The 17,831-nt window shown below is 37.2% G+C and overlaps 1 protein-coding gene across 1 annotated transcript in view; it reads left to right on the top strand.

Annotated features, from left to right (window-relative positions):
• ARHGEF38 (Rho guanine nucleotide exchange factor 38) overlaps nt 1–17,831 on the top strand; it is a 154,922-nt gene that overhangs the window by 43,365 nt on the left and 93,726 nt on the right. The gene's annotated exons all lie outside the window — the stretch shown is intronic.

Here is a 17,831-nt window from a genome sequence, read left to right as displayed (position 1 = left end):
CTTCTTAATGCTTTTAAGCTTTGGTTAAGTAAATAAATGCTCAGGAATTCAGATGATTCTTATAAACATTTATATGTGTGCTGAGGTAGTTAATTTATGCCACCAGTTCGTTAACTTTACCACCTTTTCATTGTTCATTAGGTTTTTCATGTCCTCCTTCCCTCCTAAGCATTTCAGTACCATGGGCTTTGCACACAAGCCACCTGTCATCAGTTAGTGTCAAAATTTAGAAATTAACACATACAGTTTTCATGTTACCATGGAAATGGCCTGCAAACCGTGCTTAGCTAAACCAGAGGCAACATAATTAAATATTTTACATGTACAGGCTAGGCTGGAAGGGACTTTGGGATGTCATCTGATGGATGTCTTTTCTCTTGTTGAGAAGACTGTCTTTTCTGCGTTGTATTTCCTCCATGTCTTCTTTCTACACAACTGATCCATGTCTTTTCAGTCCCAGAAGAAACAAGTCAGTTTATAAAAGTGAATACAGGAAGAAGGAAGTTGAAAACTGAGAAAAGCACTGCTCTGAGTGAACTTGCATGAATGAATCAGGGTACAAATGAATGTCTGGACCCAGTGCTTGACCAACACCTGTTCTGTGATAATTGTAGTTATAAAACTTGATCTTAATTTCAAGGCTTTTCTATAAACAAAACTTCACCTAACTGAAAGCAAGGTCAAATCCAGCAGTTACATCTTCTTTAGTGACAGCATTGTGAGAGGTTTTGCAAAGAAGGCAAAAATTATCCACAACATTCAGTGTTGAGACATTTGGTGGGAAACTGGTCCTATTATTTATTATCCAAATAGGGCTATAGAAGAGACTCTACATTTTTGGCAGTAAGTCAAACTAAATCAAAACCAGAGTAAATTAACCTAACCATGGAAAATGATTTTATGTGTAAGGAAAGGACCAAAAAGTGATTGAAAATAATAGTTAGAGAAATTTAAATACATGTTTTTACTTTTCTTAGTTTTTAATTATTGTTTTATTTGTAAAATTCACATAATACAAAAATACCAAAGATCTCAAGGACACGATAACATCTTATAGCTATTTAGTTTCCTTTTCTAGAGGCAAACACCATTACCAGCTTCTTTTTACCCCTCTAAGGGTATTCTATTTATGTATATATATTTGAATACACATTTAGTCAATTTTCATCTATGTAATAAGAAAGTTATATGTATTTATTTTGGATTCACTCATATTTGATCTAATTGTGTGAATTATACTTGACATTTTGCGTTTTCTGCAAAAAGGACAAATAATTTTATACTGACAAGAGCTCAATTGGAATTTTCTGTTAAAATTTGGATACTCTTGGGCTTCCCTGGTGGCGCAGTGGTTGAGAGTCCACCTGCTGATGCAGGGAACACGGGTTCGTGCCCCGGTCCGGGAAGATCCCACATGCCGCGGAGCGGCTAGGCCCGTGAGCCATGGCCGCTGAGCCTGCACGTCCGGAGCCTGTGCTCCACAACGGGAGAGGCCACAGCAGTGACAGGCCCGCGTACCGCAAAAAAAAAAAAAAAAAAAAAAAAAAATTGGATACCCTTTACAGCAGCAATTTTGTAAGTAATTTTCATTAGAAAAAATATATAGAAGAAAATAATCACCTATAGCTTCACCACTTAGAAATAAGCACTATAAATATTTTGGTTTATTGTCTAGGTATATACAGATATACCCAAATATTTTGTGAAATTGTAATCATACCATAAATACCCTTATGGAACCTCTTCCCCCTGAGAAATATATTTACATGTTTTATTTTAAGCCATAAATAACAAAAAGTAATTTAAATGGAAAATACTTTATTTTCTTTATTGAGGGCCCATAAATTTGAGGAGAACAATATCAAGCTCTCTCTGTATGCAGAGCCCCTTGATGGAAAATGGTGCCCACAAGTATTATCATGCAAGTCTATGTGTCATGATGGCAATTGTTCTGTGTGATATATGTGACCTATAGTACACCGTATTGACATCCTACCAAAACCCTCTCCCTCAGTGTCCAAAGTGGGTGAGGGGAGGCCTGGAATAGGAGAACATGAAAGACAGGGAATTAGAGTGGACAAAACTTTAACTTGTCCTTTTTTTTTTTTTCAAAGGGGCAAGGGAGGGAAGGAACCACGGGGCCCAGGGAATCAGTTTCCTGTTCCTGTCCCCTACTTGAGTGAAGTTGCTATAGCTTAAACTATGATATCAACCCTGATAGAGAAGCTTATGTGTGAGGAGAGAACACAGAGCAGGTCAAAGTATCTCTGAAGGGGGACAGGGAGAAGGAGGGTGTAAGTACATAATGATAATAAAAATACTGTTCAAATACTGTAATGTCATGAAAATCTGTATATAACAGAAAGATGGCCATGGCCCAATTGATGTCCTATGAATTTTAAGCTATAGTTACTACATTTTAATTTAGTGAATGATTTTTATTTTCCTTAGGAGTTTGCTGTATTTTAAATGGCTCCCTACTCACCAGAATGAGTCCATTGCTGTCTTATATAAAGGGGACTCTAGCTTCAGCACATGTTCTGGGAATTTCTCAGGCTTCCATTTTCTGCCTTCTCATCTGAGGTTCCTGGTTGGACATTCCTGGTGTCTGTCTTGACCCCTCAAATCTGGGTTCTACCTCAATATCCAGGGCCTGGCTGCCTTTCTACCTGAAAGCTGCTCCCAGGAGTTATACAAAGCACAGAGGCTGGGCAGCAGACCCTTTGGACAGCCTGCTTGTCTCACAATTTTAGTTTTGCTCCTTGGATGCACTCTCTGAGATTACTCTTAGTGCTGTCTGAATCGCCTCCTTAATCCCCTCCCCAGCCCAGCTCTCAGACACCCACTTCTTCAAAAGAGGAATTCAGATAATGAAGTGAAATGAAACTTTGCCAATCTCACTGAACAAAGAACAGAATTACAGTCATGATAATTCACTGAAATACAAGATAAAAGAACCAAGGCAAAAGTATTTTATCTAGTAATTATTAAAATATACCCAGCTTTCATTTATAGATAGATAGGTAGATAAATTAGTTTTCTCAAAGCTATTTACTAAAACTTTGCCTGCATAACAAATAGAGGAAATCATAGGTGAGCAAATATCTATTGTCATAAATCTTTAAGTGTCATAGGACTCCTGTCAAAATTGTCTTCTCTAGCTGTCACCTTCACTAAAAGACTTTTACTGTTGTCAGAAATAATAGTCATTCACTTTTGCTTAATAGGCAACCATGCAATTTTTGCCCTCCTGTTTTTTCTATTACTGTACCCAGCTACTCTTTTTTTTTAAGACTTAGAGCACTTTTAGATTCACAGCAAAGTTGAGGGGAGATGTTCCATATACTCCTTGGCCTCACGCAGGTATAACCTCCCCCATTATCAACATCCCCCACCAGAGTGTTAGTTTCGTTACAACTGATGAACCTACATTGACACATTGTTATCACCCAAAGTCCAGAGTTCACATGATGGTTCATTTTTGTGTTGTCTATAGGTTTTGACAAATGTATAATGACACGTCATTATGGTATCGTGGAGGGTATTTTTACTGCCCTAAAAATCCTCTCTTATTCCCAGAATGTCATATAGTTGGAATCACACAGTATGTAGTCTTTTCAGATTGATTTCTTTCACTTAGTAATGTGCATTTATGGTTCTTTCTTGTCTTTTTATGGCTTGATAGCTCATTTCCTTTTAGGGCTGAACAGTATTCCATTGTCTGGATGGACCACAGTTTATTTATCCATTCACCTACTGAAGGGCATCATGGTTGCTCCCAAGCTTTCGCAATTACGAATAAAGCTGCTACAAACAACAATGTGCAGGTTTTGTGTGGACATAAGTTTTTATTCCACTTGGGTGAAAACCAAGAAGCATGATTGCTGGATCATATGGTAATATGTTTAGCTTTGTAAGAAACCACCAAATTGTCTTCCAAAGTGGCTGTAGTATTTTGCAGTCCTGCCAGCAATGAATGAGAGTTTCTGTTGCATCACATCCTCACCAGCATTTGGTGTTGTCAGTGTTCTGGATTTTGGCCATTCTAATAGGTGTGTAATGATGTCTCATTGCTTTAATTTGCATTTCCCCAGTGACATATGATGTGGAGCATCTTTTCATATGTTTATTTGTCATCCGTATATCTTCTCTGGTGAGGTGTCCATTAATATCTTTGGCCTATTTTTTAATTGGGTCGTTTGTTTTTCTATTATTGAGTTTTAAGAGTTCTTTGTATATTTAACAGTCTTTTGCCAGATGTGTCTTTGAGAATATTTTTCCCATTCTGTGGCTTGTCTTCTCTTTCTCTTGATATTGTCTTGCATGGAGCAGAAGTTTTTCATTTTAATGAAGTCCAACTTATCAATTATTTCTTTCATGGATCACGCTTTTGTTGATGTACCTAAAAAGTCATTGCCATACTCAAGGTCATCTAGGTTTTTTCCTATGTTATTTTTTAGGTTTTTTTCTTAATAATTTTGCATTTTACCTTTAGTTCTGTGATCCGTTTTGAGTTAATTTTGTGAAGGGTGTAAAGTCTGTATCTAGATTCATTTTTTTACACATGGATGTCCAGTTGTCCCAGCACCATTTGTTGAGAAAACTATCTTTGCTCCATTGTACTTCCTTTATTCCACTGTTAAAGGTAAGTTAACTATACTTGTGTGGATCTACTTCTGAGCTCTTCTATTAATCTATTTGTCCCTTTCCCAATACCATACTGTCTTGATTACTGTAGCTTAATGGTAAGGCTTGAAGTCAGGTATTATCAGTATTCCAACTTTGTTCTTCTCTTTCAATATTGTGTTGGCTATTCTGGGTCTTTTGTCTCTTCATATAAACTATATAAACTTTAGAATCAGTTTATCAATATCCACAAAAGAACTGCTGGGATTTTGATTAGGATTGCATTGAATCTATAGATCAAGTCGGGAAGAATTGACATCTTGACAATATCGAGTCTTGCTATCCATGAACATGGAATATCTTTCCATTTATTTAGTTCTTTGATTTTGCTCATTAGAGTTTTGAGCTTTCCTTAGATAGGTCTTGTACATATTTTGCTAGATTTATATCTAAATATTTCATTTTGGGGGGTGCTAATGTAAATGGTGTTGTGTTAGTAATTTCAAATTCCACTTGCTCATTGCTGGTATGGAAAGCAATTAACTTTTGTCTATTAACCCTGTAAACTGCAACCTTGCAATAATCACTTAGTAGTTCCAGGAGTTTTTTTTGTTGATTGTTTTGTATTTTCTACATAGAAAATAGTGTCATCTATGAGCAAAGACAGTTTTATGTCTTTCTTCCTAATCTGTATACCTTTTATTTCCTTTGTCCTATTGCATTAGCTAGGACTTCCAGTACAATGTTGAAAATGAGTGATGAGAGGGAACATCCTTGCCCTGTACCTGACCTTAGCAAATATGCTTCAGGTTTCTCACCCTTAAGTTAGCTGTAGGTTTTTTGTAGATATTCTTTGTCAAGTTGAGGAAATACCTCTCTATTCCTAGTTTATTGAGAGTATTTTTTATCATGAATAGGCATTGGATTTTGTCAAATGCTTTTTCTGTATCTATCATATGATCATGTGATTTTTAATCTGATGTGATGGATTACATTAATTGTTTTTTGAATGTTGACCTGTCACTGCATACCTGGGATAAATCCCACTTGGTCATAGTGTATAATTCTTTTTATACATTTTTAAATTTAATATGCTAATATTTTGTTGATGATTTTTGCATCTCTATTCATTAGAGGTACTGGTCCATAGTTTTCTTTTCTTGTAATGTCATTGCCTGGTTTTGGTATTAGGATAGTTCTGGTCTCATAGACTCACCCAACTACTCTATCTGTCTCTGTTAACTTCCAAAATTTTCAGATTGTATTCTAGGCCTCAAATATATTCCACCTTAGCTCACTAAGCATAACTTCTTAAAATCAACTCTGTCTCCTCCATGAAATTGCTGTGAACTAAGTGGAATCAAGATGTTGATTTCTCACAGACATGTCTTATTTATGCAAGCAATCACCATACTCCATTCATAATATGTTCTATAATATCATATCAAAATTCAATGCACACATAGTCTTGCAAGATATTGCAGTTAGAGGAACTTGTAAAGGGAACACAGGATCCCTCTAATTTTTATTTTTTACAACTGCATGTGAATTTACAATTATTTCAAAATAAAAAGTTTAATTTAAAATTATAATGCCCTTATTTTTTCTTTCTCTCTTCCTTTCTCTCCTTAACTATATTTAACTTTTAAATATACATGTAAAATTTTATATGCAAGAATGAAAACCTTTCCTATGACTCTACCTTGTTTATTCTGCCAAACTTTCCAATTAATTATCTTTTTATTGTGACTTCAGGGAGGAAGAGACTACATTTTTAGTATAAGGATACACGTTAAGTTGTTTAGAAGAAACTTTGTAGTATAAAATAATCTCCCAAGTATCTTGGCTCTTTCTCGTGCTATGCTTAGAATACCAGAAATCTTTCTGGATTGTAAAACAAATGGAGGAAAAAACCAACTAAGTCCCTCTCTCCACTTCCACCTCCTTCTCAATCTAGTCCTTTCCCCTGCAGAGTCCAGCAGCTCCTGTGGTCAAACTTCTCAGTAACAGGACTTCACAGAGTGAGTGCAGAGATAAAAGCCAGGCTGATAATATGAAAACAAATGCTGCCCAGAAAGTCAGAAAGCACAGCACTTTATTTTAGTTGCTATATTAAATAAAAGTCTGGAAAAAATCAAAGCAATTCCTGCTAACTATAATTGAGATGCTGGGAGTAATGACTCAGAAATGCACTTGAATTTCTGATTCTGCTTTGTACTGACTTTTCTGAGCTAATGTGCTGACTTTAAAATACTATACTCTTGCTGGAAATCTTCTTGAAACATTGATACATATATTCTTCAATCCTCTAAAAATACAGAATTTCATGGTTACTATGATCACATCACAATGAAGAATCCCATGATCTATATGGCCAGGTTAGAACTCCATGTTTTTTAAGATCAAAGACTTCATTTTCACTTTCTTCGTGGAATCTCTACATTTATTACATAGTCTGAGCCATTGTTCCTCCATTATAAGGTCAAATAATTGATGTTACATTAGAAAAGTAAAAAAAAGCAAACTCAATGAAGTTTTCCTTACTTTTTAAAAAGTTTGTCCATCAGGTTGGAAAAGTCTATAGTTGTAGAACATTAAGTTTAAAAATAAAAATCACATCAGTAAATGGTGCTGCCAAGCACAATGTCACTGTGTTAATATACAAGATGTAACTGACATTGAGTCATCTCTGTTCATGTTCTGATTTTCCCTGGGAGGGACCTTTCTGCTTTGTCATCTTGGAAGACAGTTTGCTGTCAGATTGGATTCAGATTAAGTTGGGTATGGAAGTGATACATCAATATTCTAGTATGTGAAGCTTCTTTTTATAGGTAAGAAAATCTCTTATCTTTGCTTGCTCAGAAGGCCTCAGCTCAAAAAATAAGGGATTTTTAAAAATCCTTGAATTAAAGTTTTATGATGGAAACTCTCCCGCGTGTTGTTACATTTGTAAGCACCTTATAATCTCCATTTCAGGACGACTCTATTTTCTTTAATTTTTATAATCTATAGTCCAGGTCAAAAAATGCTGGGCCAAGTTAGGAGATAAATGAATGCATTTTCCATTTCAATGCAGGGGTTGGAAAGCTCAAAATTGAAAAAGAGAGATGTGATACACAAATCTGTTTTAATATCTAGGAAAGTCATCCCTTTAGCCTGGGTAACAAGATGGTGCTCATCATCTCACTTCTCAGAACTGAGATGCATAAACCACTATTTTAATCTGCTTTTATCTGTAAAAATAAGCAACAAAATTTCAGCAGCTGTGATTATTATAATGGTGCTATAAACCTCTCTGATGAAATGCCAGAGATGTGGGGCAACTTTACACATAGATGAACTAAGCATAGATGAACATTGCTGTGCATTTCAATACAGGGCCATGAATCCTGGACTCCAAAGAATAAATACTAGGTAAGAAAGGAAGCATATATCGGGGAAACACATATTTATTAATAAGCACTTATTTAGGGCTCTTTAGATACAGAGAAGTTGTTGATTACATGAGTTAGTTAATAATTATATGCCATTTGGAGTACACAAAGACATGTGAGACTCATCCTTTGCCATTAAAAGACTAAAAATCCCTAGTTAGAGGTGACAAGACCCATAGCTATGAAAAGATAACTTGTAATGCAAAGCAACAATTGATTAAGTGCAGACAATAAATGCGGTTGGAGTTCACAGAAGGGACAGATCACTTCCAGATAGATTAAGTAGGCAATATTTCATGGAGAATGTAATATTTTAGTTGAATATGCAAATTAAAAGATTAAATGTTTGTCAAGTGCAAGGCCCTTTATTAAATTCTGCATGGAAATCATAGAAATTTATATCATGGTCCTGCCCTAAAAGAGTTTATAATATGGTCAAGAAAATGACTCATAAACACATAAAAAGCCAAGTAACAATCAAAGATACATTTCAAAGTGCTGCTAGAAATGATCACGACAGAAGGGAATTTGTGATTAGTTATGCTAATTACTTATGCAGCAAATAATTGCTTTAGACGTTAGCAGAAGGAGGCTCTCCTTTCTCAGACCTGTTACCAGCATTTGACAGAAAAGCTTTCTCTTTCTGTGTCCTGGAACTGCACATAAACCCAGTTTGGCCCCTGGTATTCGAATGGCTCCTCCTCCATCTCCTTTGCTCGTTGATCCTAACCTGTAAACGCTGAAATAGCTCAGGGCTCAGTCTGTGGTCCTCTTCTTTCCTTTGTCTCCCTTCACTCTGTTGAAGATCTGATCTGGTTTCATGCCTTTAAATCCCATCTACATGCTGATGGTTGACAAATTTGTACCTCCAGCCTGGACATTTTCCCTGAAGGCTTTCTTTGCTTGTATCCAGCTCCCCACTCAAACCTCTATGTAATTGTCTACAAGACATCTCAAATTTAACATGTTAAAACAGAGTTCCTACTTTTCCCTTTAAAATTTGCTCACCTTGCAGGCTTTCTCACCTCAGCTCTATTTTTTTTAACATCTTTATTGGAGTATAATTGCTTTACAATGGTGTGTTAGTTTCTGTTTTATAACAAAGTGAATCAGTTATACATATACATATATCCCCATATTTCCTCCCTCTGGCATCTCCCTCCCTACCACTCTCCCTATCCCACCCCTCCAGGTGGTCACAAAGCACTGAGCTGATCTCCCTGTGCTATGCAGCTTCTTCCCACCAGCCATCCATTCCACATTTGGTAGTGTATATATGTCCATGCCACTCTCTCACTTTGTCCCAGCTTACCCCTCCCACTCCCCATGTCCTCAAGTCCATTCTCTAGTAGGTCTGTGTCTTTATTCCCATCTTGCCCCTAGGTTCTTCATGACCTTTTTTTTTTTTTTTAGATTCCATATATATGTGTTAGCATACAGTATTTGTTTTTCTCTTTTTGACTTCCTACACCTACCTTCACTAGGTCCATCCACCTCACTACAAATAACTCAATTTCATTTCTTTTTATGACTGAGTAATATTCCATTTTATATATGTGTCACATCTTCTTTATCCATGCATCTGTCATGGACACTTATGTTTCAGCTCCATTCTTACAGTTGCTTGGGAAAAACTCTGGAGTCATTCTTGACTTTTTCTCTCAAACCCTCTATCGAATCTGTCAGCATATTCTATTAGCTCTGCCTTCAAAATTTATCCAGAATCAGGACACTTCTCACCTCTTCCTTTACTCCCATTCTGATTCAAAAACCCATCAATAACCGCCTAGATTATTATACCTGCCTCCTGACCCATCTCTCTTCTCCATCCTCGTCACAACCAAGCCTCCAGAGTGATTCTTTTTAAAATGTCAGTCAGATAACGTCCCTCTTCTACTCAAAATCAACCAAAATTTCTTCTCATCTCACTCTGATCAAAACCTAATATTTTTATGTGACCTGTGAGGTCCTACATGAGCTGGTCCCTCATTCCCTCTGACCTCACCCTTTTCCACATTCTGGCCTTCTCAGTGTACCTTAAACAAACCAGGAGCACCAACTGTTTCAAGCCTGTGCTCTTCCTGGGGTTTTTTTTTTTTTTTTGACTTGAATGTTCCTCCCCAAGGTTATGTCATGGCTTGCTCCTTCACCACCTTCAAGCCTTTACTCAGGAAAATATTCCTTGGCTACCTCACTCTGTCTTACACTGGGTTCCCTCAGAAAAAGATCCAGATAGAAGGATTTTAGAGCAAGTCATTTATTGGGGAGATGACCCCTGGAACAGCATTAAAGGAATGGGGAAATGGGACAGAGAAGGAAAGGAAGACAAGATAGGGTATATTTGTGAGCAGATTACCTTTGTGGCCACCTGGGGCTCATAACCCACTGGGAGGATGAGGATGCTATACAGAACACACCTGAGGGTTGTCCCATGTGCAGGGTATTCATATACCAATTCCTGTTAGACACTGCTTGAGGGGGCGCTCCTAGTCTTTTGTTGTGCTATTGAAAATTAGAACTTTGCAACTGTGTTATTAAGTGGAAAAATAATTGGTAAATGTTGAAAAACTTACACAAGCCTCTTAGATAGCCTCATCCACAAGAGGGCAGACAGAAGAAGCAAGAAAAACTACAATCCTGCAGCCTGTGTAACAAAAACCACATTCACAGAAAGATAGACAAGATGAAAAGGAAAAGAACTATGTACCAGATGAAGGAACAAGATAAAATCCCAGAAAAACAACTAAATGGAGTGGAGATAGGCAACCTGCCAGAAAAAGAATTCAGAAAAATGCTAGTGAAGATGATCCAGGACCTCGGCAAAAGGATGGAGGCAAAGATTGAGAAGATGCAAAAAATGTTTAACAAAGACCTAGAAGAATTAAAGAACAAATGAACAGAGATGAGCAATACAATAACTGAAATGGAAACTACACTAGAAGGAATCAATAGCAGAATAACTGAGGCAGAAGAACGAATAAGTGACCTGGAAGACAGAATGGAGGAATTCACTGCTGTGGAACAGAATAAATAAAAACGAATGAAAAGAAATGAAGACAGCCTAAGAGACCTCTGGGACAACATTAAACACAACAACATTCACATTATAGGGGTCCCAGAAGGAGGAGAGACAGAGAAAGGGCCAGAGAAAATATGTGAAGAGGTTATAGTCGAAAACTTCCCTAACATGGGAAAGGAAATAGCCACCCAAGTCTAGGAAGTGCAGCGAGTCCCATACAGGATAAACCCAAGGAGAAACACGCTGAGACACATAGTAATCAAATTGGCAAAAATTAAAGACAAAGAAAATTTATTGAAAGCAGCAAGGGAAAAATGACAAATGACATACAAGGGAACTCCCATAAGGTTAACAGCTGATTTCTCAGCAGAAACTCTCCAAGCCAGAAGGGAGTGGCATGATATACTTAAAATGATGAAAGGGAAGAACGTACAACCAAGATTACTCTACCAGGCAAGGATCTCATTCAGATTCGATGGAGAAATCAAAAGCTTTACAGACAAGCAAAAGCCAAAAGAATTCAGCACCACCAAACCAGCTCTACAACAAATGCTAAAGGAACTTCTCTAAGTGGGAAACACAAGAGAAGAAAAGGACCTACAAAAACAAACCTAAAACAATTAAGAAAATGGTCATAGGAACATACATATTGATAATTACCTTAAACGTGAGTGGATTAAATGCTCCAACCAAAAGACACAGGCTTGCTGAATGGATACAAAAACAAGACCCATCTATATGCTGTCTAAGAGAGACCCACTTCAGACCTAGGGACACATACAAACTGAACGTGAGGGGATGGAAAAAGATATTCCATGCAAATGGAAATCAAAAGAAAGCTGGAGTAGCAATACTCATATCAGATAAAATAGACTTTAAAATAAAGAATGTTACAAGAGACAAGGAAGGACACTACATAATGATCAAGGGATCAATCCAACAAGAAGATATAACAATTATAAATATATATGCATCCAACATAGAAGCACCACAACTGCTAACATCTATGAAAGAGGAAATAGACAGTAACACAATAATAGTGGGATACATTAACACCTCACTTACACCAATGGACAGATGATCCAAAATGAAAATAAATAAGGAAACAAAAGCTTTAAATGACACAATAGACCAGATAGATTTAATTGACATTTATAGGACATTCCATCCCAAAACAACAGATTACACTTTCTTCTCAAGTGCGCACAGAACATTCTCCAGGATAGATCACATATTGGGTAACAAATTAAACGTTGGTAAATTTAAGAAAACTGAAATTATATCAAGCATCTTTTCCGACCACAATGCTATGAGATTAAAAATCAATTACAGGGATAAAAACCACAAACACATGGAGGCTAAACAATACACTACTAAATAACCAAGAGATCTTAAGAAATCAAGGAGGAAATCAAAAAATACCTAGAGACACATGACAACAAAAACATGATGATCCAAAACCTATGGGATGCAGCAAAATCAGTTCTAAGAAGTAAGTTTGTAGCAATAAAATCTTACCTTAAGAAACAAGAAAGATCTCAAATAAACAATCTAACCTTATGCCTAAAGAAACTAGAGAAAGAAGAACAAACAAAAGCCAAAGTTAGTAGAAGAAATCATAAAGATCAGAGCAGAAATAAATGAAATAGAAACAAAGAAAACAATAGCCAAGATCAATAAAACTAAAAGCTGGTTCTTTCAGAAGATAAACAAAATTGATAAACCTTTAGTCAGACTCATCAAGAAAAAGAGGGAGAGGACTCAAATCAATAAAATTAGAAAGGAAAAAGGAGAAGTTACAAAAGACACCACAGAAATACAAAGTATCCTAAGAGACTACTACAAGCAACTCTACACCAATAAAATGGACAACCTGAAAGAAATGGACAAATTCTTAGAAAGGTATAACCTTCCAAGACTGAACCAGGAAGAAACAGAAAACATGAACAGACCAATCACAAGTAATGAAATTGAAACTGTGATTAAAAATCTTCCAACAGGTCTTCCCTGGTGGCGCAGTTGTTGAGAGTCCGCCTGCCGATGCAGGGGACACGGGTTCATGCCCCGGGACGGGAGGATCCCACATGCCGCGGAGCGGCTGGGCCCATGAGCCATGGCCGCTGAGCCAGCGTGTTTGGAGCCTGTGCTCCACAACGGGAGAGGCCACAACAGTGAGAGTCTCACGTACGGCAAAAAAAAAAAAAAAAAAAAAAATTCCAACAAACAAAAGTCCAGGACCAGATGGCTTCAGAGGTGAATTCTATCAAACATTTAGAGAAGAGCTAACAGCCATCCTTCTCAAACTCTTCCAAAAATTGCAGAGGAAGGAACACGGCCAAACTCATTCTATGAGGCCACCATCACCCTGCTACCAAAACCAGACAAAGATAATAAAAAAAATTAAATTACAGACCAATATCACTGATGAATATAGATGCAACAATTCTCAAGAAAATATTAGCAAACAGAATCCAACAACACATTAAAAGGATCATACACCACAATCAAGTGGGATTTATCCCAGGGATGCAAGGATTCTCCAATATATGCAAATCAATCAATGTGGTACACCATATTAACAACTGAAGAATAAAAACCATATGATCATCTCAATAGATGCAGAAACAGCTTTAGACAAAATTCAACACCCACTTATGATAAAAACTCTCCAGAAAGTGGGCATAGAGGGAACCAACCTCAACATAATAAAGGCCATATATGAGAAACCCACAGCAAACATCATTTTCAATGGTGAAAAACTGAAAGCATTTCCTCTAAGATCAGGAACAACACAAGGATGTCCACTCTCACCACTATTTTTCAACATAATTTTGGAAGCCCTATCCACGACAATCAGAGAAGAGAAAGAAATAAAATGAATAAAAATTGGAAAAGAAGAAGTAAAACTATCACTGTTTGCAGATGACATGATACTATAAATACAGAATCCTAAAAATGCCACCAGAATACTACTAGAGCTAATCAATGAATTTGGTAAAGTTGCAGGATACAAAATTAATGCACAGTAATCTCTTGCATTCCTATACACTAATGATGAAGAATCTGAAAGAGATTTAAGGAAACACTCCCATTTACCACTGCAACAAAAACAATAAAATACCTAGGAATAAACCTACCTAGGGAGACAAAAGACCTGTATGCAGAAAACTATAAGACACTGATGAAAGAAATTAAAGATGATACTAACAGATGGAGAGATATACCATGTTCTTGGATTGGAAGAATCAATGTCTATACTACCCAAAGCAATGTATAGATTCAGTGCAATCCCTATCAAATTACCAATGGCATTTTTTACAGAACTAGAACAAAAAATCTTAAAATTTGTATGGAGACACAAAAGACCCCGAATAGCCAAAGCAGTCTTGAGGGAAAAAAACGGAGTTGGAGGAATCAGACACCCTGGCTTCAGACTATAGTACAAAGCTACACTAATTAAGACAATATGGTACTGGCACCAAAACAGAAACATAGATCAATGGAACAAGATAGAAATCCCAGAGATAAACCCATGCACCTATGGTCAACCAGAGACAAACCCATGCACCTATGGTCAACTAATCTACGACAAAGGAGGCAAGGATATACAATGGAGAAAAGACACTCTCTTCCATAAGTGGTGCTGGAAAAACTGGACAGCTACATGTAAAAGAATGAAATTAGAACACTCCCTAACACCATACACAAAAATAAACTCAAAATGGATTCAAGACTTAAATTTAAGACCGGATACTATAAAACCCTTAGAGAAAACATAGGAAGAACACTCCTTGACATAAATCACAGCAAGATCTTTTTTGATCCACCTCCTAGAGTAATGGAAATAAAAACAAAAATAAACAAATGAGACCTAATGAAACTTCAAAGCTTTTGCACAGCAAAGGAAACCATAAACAAGACGAATAGACAACCCTCAGAATGGTAGAATATATTTGCAAATGAATCAATGGACAAAGGATTAATCTCCAAAATATATAAACAGCTCATGCAGCTCAATATTAAAAACATGAACAACCCAATCCAAAGATGGGCAGAAGACCTAAATAGATATTTCTCCAAAGAAGACATACAGATGGCCAAGAAGTACATGAAAAGCTGCTCAACATCACTAATTATTAGAGAAATGCAAATCAAAACTACAATGAGGTATCACCTCACACCAGTTAGAATGGGCATCATCAGAAAATCTACAAACAACAAATACTGGAGAGGGTGTGGAGAAAAGGGAACCCTCTTGCACTGTTGGTGGGAGTGTAAACTGATACAGCCACTACGGAGAACAGTATTGAGGTTCCTTAAAAAACTAAAAATAGAATTACCATATGATCCAGCAATCCCACTCCTGGGCATATACCCAGAGAAAACCACAATTCAAAAATACACATGCACCCCAATGTTCATTGCAGCACTATTTACAATAGCCAGGTCATGCAAGCAACCTAAATGCCCATCGACAGACGAATGGATAAAGAAGATGTGGTACATATATACAATGGAATATTACTCAGCCATAAAAAGGAATGAAAATGGGTCATTTGTTGAGACGTGGATGGTTCTAGAGACTGTCATACAGAGTGAAGTAAGTCAGAAAGAGAAAAGCAAATATCGTCTATTAACGCATGTATGTGGAACCTAGAAAAATGGTACAGATGAACCAGTGTGCAGGGCAGAAGTTGAGACACAGATGTAGAGAACAAACGTATGGACACCAAGGGGGGGAAGCCGCAGCGGGGGCAGGGATGGTGGTGTGATGAATTGGGCGATTGGGATTGACATGTATACACTGATGTGTATAAAATTGATGACTAATAAGAACCTGCTGTATTAAAAATATATATATAAAACTCAAAAATTAAAATTGAAAAAAAACTACTACTAAAAGAAAAAGAAAGGAAAAGAAAGAGAATACACATTTTCCAAACTAGTAAATGAGGAAAACAAATTTTTTTTTTAATTCAGTCCAGGGCTTCCCTGGTGATGCAGTGGTTGAGAGCCCACCGTGCGCCACAGCTGCTGAGCCTGTGCTCTGGAGCCCGTGAGCTGCAACTACTGAGCCCACATGCTACAATTACTGAAGCCCATGTGCCTAGAGCCCGGGCTCCACAACAAGAGAAACCACCACAATGAGAGGCCCGCACACCGCAACAAACAGTAGCCCCTGATCACTGTAACTAGAGAAAGCCCATGAGCAGCAACGAAGACCCAATGCAGCCAAAAATAAAATAAATAAATAAAATTTAAAAAAGAAAGAATTGGTAAATGTTGAGCCAGTTCTTTCCTATATCACTATTTTTTTTTCAGATATTATATCTGAAGGAAATAGATGTTCTGTTGAAAACGATAACAGTTTTGTTTGGTTTGTTGGTTGGTTTGGGCTGGTTTGTTCTTATACCTCATAAGCTCTGAGTCTGAGCATGCAGGGAGAAAAAGGATAAACACACATGAGTAATACACACACACAATAAATACTCAAGTGATCAAAGCACAAAAATGTTTACCCCAGTTATTGTGCTCAGCCAGAGCCCTTAAATATAATATTGTGGCTGACTTGGGTGCATAAAAAATTTACATATTTTACTTATAATCTCATTGGTTGTTTCAAACAGTTTCCAAATTATTTTTTCCTGTGTTTCCACAATGTAACTCAGGGTTTATTCTAAAAGAATTTCTAAAGTGTCACAAAACCTACTGAATCTTCAATTCAGATGGGCTATTCTTACCAGTACTATTTGTCTGCTGAGAATTTCATATAAAATTCTAAGTAGGAAAGGACAGGGAGCCCGAAGACCACCTCCAACCACCACCAAGGAACTCTTTTCTGCCTGTCCGCGAGTTAAGGCAGATAAGAAAAACAAAGCAGGGACCCTTGGTCTACTCTCTACCTTTTATCCGAGGATATCAATATAAGCAACTTCCTTTTCTGTTATTAGTCAGAAGAAAGTTTGGGATGAACTTCTCAATCCTCTTCCTTTCTCAGAGGCCTCCGGAAGTTATCAGATTTGACCACAGTCTCTGGTCTGGCCTTCATGCACCTCTCTTGACTGTTCCTCCTCTTTCTCATGCTGAGAAGTCTGTCCCAGGGTCCCAGCCTTACTTTCTGTAAAGGGATGGACATCCCTGCACTGATACAGGCCTGTCCACATAAATGTCTTCTGGCCTGGAACATTTCCAGGCAGGTGTCAGGTAACTTGGGAATTGTTTGTTGTTGTTAGCTTGCCTTCCTTTTTTTTTTTTTTTAACATCTTTACTAAAAAATGTTAATATAATTGCTTTAAAATGTTGTGTTAGTTTCTGCTGTATAACAAAGTGAATCACCTATATATACACATATATCCCCATATCCCCTCACTCTTTTGTCTCCCTCCCATCCTCCCTATCCCACCCCTTCTAGGTGGTCACAAAGCACCGAGCTAATCTCCCTGTGCTATGCAGCTGCTTCCCACTAGCTATTTTACAATTGGTAGTGTATATATATCCATGCCACTCTCTCACTTCGTCCCAGCTTACCCTTTCCCTGCCCCATGTCCTCAAGTCCATTCTCTATGTGTGCATCTTTATTCCTGTCCTACTCCTAGATTCATCACATACCATTTTTTTGAGATTCCATATATATGTGTTAGCATACAGTATTTAATTCTCTCTGTCTGACTTACTTTACTCTGTATGACAGACCCTAGGTCCATCCACCAAAATACAAATAAATCAATTTCATTTCCTTTTATGGCTGAGTA

Source organism: Delphinapterus leucas, chromosome 5, assembly GCF_059928025.1.
Source record: "Delphinapterus leucas isolate spDelLeu-1000000601 "Yukka" chromosome 5, BTC_Dleu_Yukka2, whole genome shotgun sequence".
In the NCBI taxonomy this organism is placed as follows: Eukaryota; Metazoa; Chordata; class Mammalia; order Artiodactyla; family Monodontidae; genus Delphinapterus; species Delphinapterus leucas.
This window is presented reverse-complemented; position numbering and strand designations above follow the sequence as displayed.